The sequence below is a fragment of the Lactuca virosa genome, chromosome 4 (assembly GCF_052849685.1).
Source record: "Lactuca virosa cultivar CGN04683 chromosome 4, Lactuca_virosa_CGN04683_v6, whole genome shotgun sequence".
NCBI lineage: Eukaryota > Viridiplantae > Streptophyta > Magnoliopsida > Asterales > Asteraceae > Lactuca > Lactuca virosa.
Window position 1 is genome coordinate 495,518,830 of NC_136429.1, and position 9,679 is coordinate 495,528,508.

The following is a 9,679-nucleotide window of genomic DNA, read 5'->3' on the forward strand; positions in this document are numbered from 1 at the left end:
AACATCTGAATTTTAAAAAAAAAAGACGCGTTCCTATTATGCCCTAGACATCGATCCTTCACCAAAACAACGCCTTCACTTCTCCTCCATCTGTGCGATCTTCTTCCATTCACCCCCGATTCGCCGACGACGCTGTTCCCCGACGACCGCTGCTTGAAACGTCGTCGCCGCCGCCGTCGTGTGGAACGAGACTTCGTCCTCCGTCTCCGACAACAGGTTTATTTCTTCCTTTTTCCCCTAAACTCGATATTTGTTCTATTTTTATGAATGATTTGGTTTGAAATAAACGAAATCAGCTTTCTCTTCTTCATCTGAAATCGATTTCTCTTCAAATTTGATTTCAAATCGATAATTTATCTCTTTTATGTTCAAATTAGATTATTTTTTTTTCTAATTTTGTGATTTTTTTATGTTCAAATCCGTTTTCTGTGTTTTATGCTCGATTATTATGTGTTCAAATAAGATTTTTTTTTTCTGATTTTGTGATTTTGTGATATGATTTGTTGAAATTATGTTATGCTTTAATGTTGAAATCAGATTTGTCACTGAAGCTCTTAAGCACACAAACTGTTTGTGAAAAGTCATGTAAGGTTCTATCAATATATGTATTACATAATGGTTTTTTAATCAAATCACAAAGTTGTATTTGATGGGTATTAATGTTTAGATTGTATATTCTGTAATCATACCCTTGGTTGCAGTTTGATGGGTATTAATGTTTCTGAATTGAAGATAAAAAGATATTGAATTACCTGTTGCAAAAATAAGAATAAAGGGCATAATGGTATTTTCCTTGTTATTATCAAGTGGGACTACGTTATTCTAGATTACATGAAGCATCGAGACTTTGAATGGCCGGAAGAAAGGAGTTCGTTGATGGTTTAAAGGTTGGGTGCAAGAAAATTTTTAAAGGGTATTTTGGTCTTCTTTTGGAAATTTACATAAAAAGGCTTTTTTTTAATGTGATCCATATAAACATACATTTCAGTTTGTTTTCATAGCCTATTGTAAGCTTGTTTTTGTAAGGGTGAAGACATGAAATAGCAATGTACTTTTATATATTTCTTTATTATAGGATCATACTTTCACCTCTTCCTATTAGAACATAATATTTTGTATGGTGTTTATATTTTTTTTTATAATTATTTAAGGATTTTGGTTCGGTTGTTTTATAAATTAAAACATTGAATTCAACGAAAAATAAGACAGAAGGGTAAAATGGTCATTTTTATAATTCAGCATAGGAATTCAGAGGTTCTAACCAAACATCATGTTAAAAATTCAGACCCTCTTAGAAATTCAGACATCTTAAAAATTCAGATCCTGCCAAACAGCCCCTTAGAATGCTTCTGGAGGTATAAAGCTCTTAACTTGATGGTTCATTATGATAAATCTAGTTAGGGCTTGTTTTTGTGCATTTTATGGTCCCTTAAGTCATGCTTGGGAGTATGAGCTACTCCAGAAGCTAGGGATGGTAGATCTTAGCATTTCTAATGTTCCTTGTGCATAAAAATACTATCTTGTTGTGTATTATTGGACCATGCATGAGTTAGGTCTCATATTATGGGTTTAAATGGTCAAAAAAAGTATTGGGTCCCATTAAGACACGCAAAGGAGTAAAGTTGCCAACTTTACGTGTTAAGACATTATTTAGGATAAGATCTGAGAAGTGGAGTTAGTGGCTTAACCAATTAAGCACTTAATGGTGAGTTTGGGCTGCTGTGGAGTACGCTAGGCATTCCCAGCTCGTACAGAGCGCGTACTGGCCAAAGGTGGCGTAATCCAGGCATAAGTCTGAGTACGTTGGGCATACTCAATAGCTGTTGACTTTCGTTGAATTTTGTGGTTTGGGCTATATTAGGACTATTAGGGTTTTGGGCTTTGTTGGGCCACTAGCCTTTCTGAATTTGGGCCATTGTGAGGCTTTGGACCCCCTTGGATTTGGTCCCGTATTGGACTTTGGGTGTCCTTTAGCGACTGGGCCACTTTTGGGCTTTTAGTGTCATCGAGTTTGGGCCTCGGTTATTGGGCCTAGTAAGGAGAGGGTAAAATGGTCTTTTACCCTGGGTGTTGGGTAAATGAACTAGATTCCTTGTTATGGTTTATGACCCAATTATTAATTGGAGTTTTATTTAATTGGTTAGCGCGGGGATTCTCCGGTTCAGGAGCCCGAGTATTTGTTTGACTGATAGCAGACTGAGGTGAGTTTGCTCACTATACTGTAGGACACTAGGATATGTTATGTGCTTGTAGTCTTTGTGACACCTGATGTATGTGTTATATTCATGTCTGCATGTTTTCTATATATATATGTGGGGGTGAAATAGACCCGGTACAGCCTTGTGCTAACATATAAGTTGAAATGGACTCGAGGGTGAAATAACCGACACATGAGTTGAAATAGACTCAGGGGTGAAATAGACTCGGGGGTGAAATAGACCCGACACAGCCTTGAGCTGGCAACTATGTATGGTATGTGGTATTTTGGGGAAATCACTAAGCTTCGTGCTTATAGTTTCCAGTTTATGTTTCAGGTACTTCCAGATCAAAAGGGAAGAGCTAGGGATGATCGCATCATACACACACCATGATTTCCGCCTTACTTGACTCTGATGTATTTGGGATGTTTGATTGACATACTCTGATTTTCCCTTTATGGTTTTATAAACATGTTTGATTGATGATTTTATTATTATGGAAACGAAATTTTTGGTCTTAAATTTTGGGACGTTACACGTTGGTATCAGAGCCTTGGTTTGAGGGATTCAGACATACTCTCGGGTATATCTGAACTCAAACTGAGGGTTTGGCATATTTTTCATAAAAAGAAATGTTTTATAAAAAGAGTTTTTCTAATAAAAGAAAGGTGTATGGTGCATGCAATCGACCGATATCAAGTAAGTTTTCCCAAAATACCCATACAAGTTTTGTGTTATGCTTTGATTTGTGAATCTGTGAATCACATGCCAGATTAGGGATAATGATCTGCTCAGGATTTCATGATAGAATGCTAGGAGAGATGTTTTTATGTGCCTACTATTTGAGCTTATAGACTTGCATGCTAGTACTAATCAATCAATGATAGGATGGCCTGTTTAGGTTATGCTTGATTCCGATTACTTGATGCTCGAATGCTGCTTGTTTTGTGCTTTTTAGGAGTTCCCATTAACATCAACTAACTAGTAAGCGAATACGTTAAGTTACATATTAATAAGACTATATAATTTTAGAAGGCCAGGTTTTAACTCTATTACGCAACTCTTGTTTGAGTCTAACCGTTGTAGTATGAGACCTTTCATTCGAGGAATTATCTGGTGTCAGTGATATGTAAGTGTATTCGTGAGCTAGTTAGAGAGTGTTAGGGGGAGTTCCTTCTATAACGGATGGCAGAGAGTGGTGTGGTGGTTGCTCTAGGAAAACCTAGGAGGTGATTCGGTGCCAAGAACCTTGTCTTATTGAGGATTATTTGGATGGATAAAGGATTTACTTAGAGGACTCAGAGCGATCCTTGAGGAAAGTACAGATAGATATGGAGGATGGTATGGGCCCGTACTACTGGAAGCAGGGGATCTGTATTCGAGTCAAGGAAAGCCACGATGAGACCGTGAAGCTTTTAGAGTATGGGATTCCTCGATGTATATATATATATATATATATATATATATATATATATTATGATGATTTGACTGGTCTATTTTCAGTATGGTGGTCACTCAAGGAGGATCTGGTAGTGGTTCTGGTGCTGGTGATGGTTCAGGTTCGGGCTTTGGGGCCGGACATATGGATAATCAGATGCGGGAGTTCATTTCATCAGATATTACCCGCAATATTTTTGATTGTGATCTTTGGTACGATCAAAGAGGGTAACATGGAGATTATGTATGAGCGCATGGGAACTTTTTGTTATGAGATGGTGGCAATGATGGGAGCTCGCATTTTGACTTTCTGTGAGTTCCGGGCGTGTGGGGCTCCGAAGTTCTTCGGGAAGAAGGACCTGATTGCGAGCATTCGTTGGTTAGTGGATGTCACGAACGCCTTCCGTACTAGTTGTTGCCCCGAAGGGGAAAAGGCCAGACTTGCTTCCTGTCTTGTGAAAGACAGAGCTCAAGATTGGTGGGAGGAGGTTGGACACGCCTTGGGAGGCGAGGCGGTTGAGTCGATGAATTGGAAGGATTTCGTGAAGAGGTTTCGGGCTGAGTTTGCACATGTGATTGAGGTCCAACAGTTGGCGAGGGAGTTCCAGGAACTTCACCAAACTACTGAGATAGTGGCAGAGAGAATTGCTATGTTCCGTGAGAGGGCGTTACTGGTTCCACAGTATGTGGCGGACGAGGAGATGAAGAAGGTGAGATACCACAAGATGTTGAGGGGCGACATCAGCCAGTTTGTGAGCAGATCCAGTTGCAAGATACTGGAAGACATGGTGGTGAGGACCATAGAGAGGGAGATTGATTTAGAGATGGAGAAGAAGAGGAAGCCGGATCAGGTTTAAGTTCTGAGGGTTAGGTCAAGAGGCCCAAGGTTTTTGATTCGAGATCGAGAGGCCAGCAGCGCCGGGGCCGCTGTGGCAAGTGTAGAAAGTCGCACGATGGAGCTTGCAGGGGAGGTGGTTCAGGTTGCTACAAGTGCGGCAAGACTGGGCACTTTAGTCGGGATTACACAGCCACCACCTAGGGATCAAGTTTAGCAGCGACAAGACCAGTTGCAGCACCCGCTCCAATGATCTTGAGGATCATAGGTGGCCGCCAGGGCAAGGCGGAGGCGCCTGTTGTGAGGACCAGGGCATTTCAGCTGACAGCCGAGGAGGCTCGTGTAGCAGCTGATGTGGTGACGAGTATGTATCTTCTCCTTATCTCTTTATTTATGCTAATTTTTCTGCTTCTATCCATGTGTTTTGTTTAGGATCATTCCTTGTGAACGGTATCTCTTTTTTAGTATTGTTTGGTTTAGGGGCCACCCAATCCTTTGTATCTCTTGCGCTCAACAAGAGGTTTGCTGATGCTCCAAGGAAGCTGGATTGTCCATTAGAGGTTGAGGTTGCTGATGATCATCGTGTGCGAGTATCAAGGGTTCATCAAGGTTGTATTTTGGATTTGTTTGGTGAGCGGTATTCGATTGATTTGTGTAACGCTTGTTGATTCGGGATAGTCAATTTAGAGATAATAAGCGTTAAAAATGATTTTTTGATAGAATATTATTTAGCATAAATAATATCAACCAAACTTATAGTATATGTCACAAGGATTCCGTACATGTAAAGAACGCTGAAATCCGACTTATAACGAAGAAGTTATGACCCGTGAAAGTTTTGCGACAAAACCGACACGACGCCGCGTATCGTAAAAAGTAAAATTTTGACAAAATATATTTTAGCCTTAGAGATCTAAACGAAAGTCGAAGTATATGTTAAACCGAGAGCATACATATAGAGAACGTCCAAATCTGACTTCGTTTGAGGAAGTTATGATTTTTCTAAGATTTTGCACAGCAGTATACAACCCGGAAATCGAATTTTATATCGATCAATATTTAACCGACACAACCTAAATTAGAATTGAATATCTCATTAATAGGAGCTCAACGATATAAAGACAGTAAAAAACGGACGTCGGATAACAAAGTTCTGAAATTTTTAACGAATTTTAATTATCTAAGCCTGTTAAAAAATAACTTTAAAAATAAATTCAAAATTAGCCGACAGAGTCTAAAATAAAGTTGTAGATCACGTCACTACCTACACATGAATATAAAAAACGTCAAAAACGGAGCTCGTATGCGAAAGTTACGGATTTTAGAAGACAATTAGTTTTCTTATTAAACCCCAAAGTGACACGTGGCAAAAGGACCGAACCGGCCGGAACCGGCCCGAACCGGACCCGGCCCGGGAACCGGCTTCGGCCAAAATCAAGAACCGAACCGGCCCGGCGGTTCTACTGGTTCCCGGTTCCTACCGGTTCTTGTCGTGTCTTCAAATGTTAGAACCGGTCCTCGAAAAATAGCATCATACGGTTCCGGTTTTTGTCGGTTCTACCGGTTTTTGCCGGTTCTACCGGTTCCGGTTATATCGGTTCTGGTTCCTACCGGTTCCAAAAATGCACAAAAATAACGTCCCGGTCCCGGCCCGACCGGTTCCATCGGGTTCCAGTTCCGGTGCCGGTTCCCCGGTCCATATGCTCATCCCTAGTATAACTTATGTTTAAGTTCCTTATCATTATTATGAACCTATAAACAAGATTTATTAGTATTTCCAAGTCGTTATATTGATTAACCTACTTACATGGATGATGTCTAGGCTGTGATTTAGTGAGGTGTTTAAAGTGGTATTGCCAAACAGTATACTTCGTATACCAAACGGACCCTACCTCCGATATGATTATACCTGGTTGTTCCTTACTTGATAGATCTTGAAGTAGACTTTAATGTAATGATGAATCTAAGCTAATAATTAGTCGCAATAACTATTAGACTAAAACTTATGGGTGTTTGGGATAACATTTTAAAATAGCTTATTAGCTTTTTAGCTTTTCAAAAAGCTAATAAGCTAAAAAAGTTTTTGAGTATTTAAAAAGCGCTTTTTTAAAATAGCTTTTTGGATAGGAAAAATTAAAGCTTTCAAAAAGCTAGAAAATCCTAGATTTTTAGCGTTTTAAGCCATTTTACTCCTAAAAACAGTTTTTCTTGTCCAAACACTTTCTAAAATCAGCTTTTTCTAAAAGCCATAAGCTAATAACCACTTTTCTTAAAAATCACTTTTGTACTAAAAAAGTTGTAACACCCGTAGATCCGGGTTAGTCAATTTAGAGATAATAGGGGTCGAAAACGAGTTTTTGACAAAAGATTATTTAGAATAAATAATCTTAACCAAGTTGTAGAATACGTCTCAAGGGTTCCGTACATATAAAGAACGTTGAAATTCGAGTTATAACGAAGAAGTTGTGGTCCGTCGAAGTTTTACGGCAAAACCGGCACGACACCGGGAGACGTAAATAGTGAATTTACAATGGAGGACTTTTTAGCCTTAGAAATCTAAACAAAAGTTGTAGTATACGGTAAACCGAGAACATACAAAAAATGAACGCCCAAATCTGACTTCGTATGAGGAAGTTATGAATTTTCTAAGATTTGGCTTAACAGTGCACAGCCCGAAACTCGAATTTTAGATCGAGCGGTTTTTGGTCTACGCGACCTAAATGAGAATTGAAGATCTCATTAATAGGAACTCAACGGTAAAAAGACAGACGAAAACAGAGTCCGTATGTAGAAGTTATGAATTTTACGCGGACATTTAACAGTATAATCTCCTCGTACTGTTAAATTTAAGATCGGTCGAGAATTAGCCGACAGAGTCAAAATGAAAGTTGTAGATCTTATTTTTACCTACGTGTGGATATAAAGAACGTCAAAAACGGAGGTCGTATGTAAAAGTTACGGATTTTAGAAGTCGGAAGTGTGCTGTGCGAAAATGGGTGATGTGGCACAATCTTGGCCATTGCTTTCTCCCCAAGTCTTGCCACTAGATGGTGACATGTGGCACCAAGTTCAGCCATTTTCACCCTATAAATAGAACCTCTCCCACCCTCATTTTCTTAACACCTTTCCCATTCTTTCCTCTCTTTACTCTCTCTCTAGAACCTCTCTCTAGCCCCGAAACCCCCCGAAAAGCCTAGGGAACCTCCCTAGCACGAGGCGGAAACCCCGGAGTGCTTGAAGGCTCCGAGAAGAAGAGCTTTTCGGCTCGGGAACGCTGCTCCAAGCAAAACCCGGTTTTCTATAAAACCCGCTGTAAGTGAGCTACGCCTACGCTATTTTTAATATAGCTTTTATTTAATTATAATAACGTTATTAGGAACTTATAATAAGTACTTGGGCTAGTATTATGGGTTATATAAGTATTGTTTAACGGTTATATAATAGTAATAATAGCTAGACTATTAATTAGTCTCGGCGAATAATATACTAAACTCTAGTGGTAATAATACTAGGTTTCGTCGAAGGAAATTATTTTTAAGAAGCGAAGCGTTGTCTGAGTTCGGAATCACCACCTTTTCAAGTGAGTGCATGGTCCCTTTCAGCTTACACATAGATATGAAGTATTTTATATAAATTACGTGCTGTGTGTGCTTATTATCTGTATACTTGCTATCTATGCTGGATGAACGATTTTATACATGTTTTAAATGATTTAAACTGTATATGTATTTTATATCTACAAAATCTGTTGGGTAAAACATGGGTAGATGAATAGTTGCTCTGTGACAAAATAAAATAATGAGAGGCCTCGATATATATGTTATTGATGATCCAGTCATCTAGCGGAGTATAGATGACGACCACAGACTATTCTAGACAGTCCAGTGGAATGCTAGCAGGCTCGCAACCTGTAGGTGCTTATTTGAACTGTGTGCTCACCAGCAGTACTCCATCCCCCACATGGTTGCCTTATTTGACATGAATTGCTGAGGAACCCCCGAAGCATGTGTTTTCACCCCGATGAAAGTCCTTAGACTAGGTCCCTTGTGTTAGATGTTTTTGGGACGTAAAGTGAGGATAACGGGAACGGGTAATCGGGTTTGTTTGGTTTGATAAAGTTAATAAACTTATTTATTGTGGGTTAAAAACCCTATGTACTCATCAGGTTTCCCAACCTGACCCACTCAGTTTATTTATATCACACGTGTTGATATGAAGTCACATTACACTGAGAGATTAAGGAGATATAAATCACAAGTGATAATGAATGTAAGTTCTGTTTATGCTTATGTTTCTGTATTGACGATGACATCCCAAATGTTTTAAAATGAATAAAAATACTTTTCTTCGGAAATTCTTTGATAACGTATTTATCATGTTTTATTGGGAACAAATTCCGCAATATTTTTATTAAAAGAGGTACTATGAGTTTTATAAAGCATAAACATAATCGGTCTTTTCTGGCCGTGAAAATGGGGATGTCACAGTTGGTATCAGAGCATTAGTTTAAGCGAACTAGGAATATAGATTTATTTCTAGACTTAAATTTAGAATGCTAAGCAAGGATTGTGAGGAGTGTGTCTAATAAAATTTAGGTAAAGCACCTGAATAGACACAAGCACTAACTAATTTAGGGAAAATGCCTAACATGCTTTTATGTGGTAAATGATTTATGATATGCATTGTATGATCGGATCTATGGTCTGTTGCCGACCGGATCTAGAAACTTTATGTGTTCAGATTTCTAAACTTTTAATTACGGTATTAGAACTGGCATATAACTTTTCGGACAAATAGGGAGAATTACACGTCGATCGTAAATAAAATCTTTCCTATCTTAATTCTCGTCATTTCACACCGAACGTCTGATTTGGTATATAGATCGAAATGGAAAGAACCCGTAGTGGAGCCGTGAATGCAGATGGGAACAGGAATCAACCACCAGTGATTGAACAAATACCTGTTGTAGCAGATGCTCATGAGCCAATTACAATGGCCGGAGTACAAGCCATGATACGAGCTATGTTGGCTGAACAACGGGAAGAGTTAAGGCAAATGTTGCATGAAAATAGGGACGAACCTACAATGCCAGTTGAACAGCCCGAATTGAACGATGGGCAGTCAGAAGGAGGGAACTATAGTAGGACCGTTGGTCAAGCCAACCCACCAATAGTTCGACAAAACAACCAATATGACAGAGTCGAGAGGA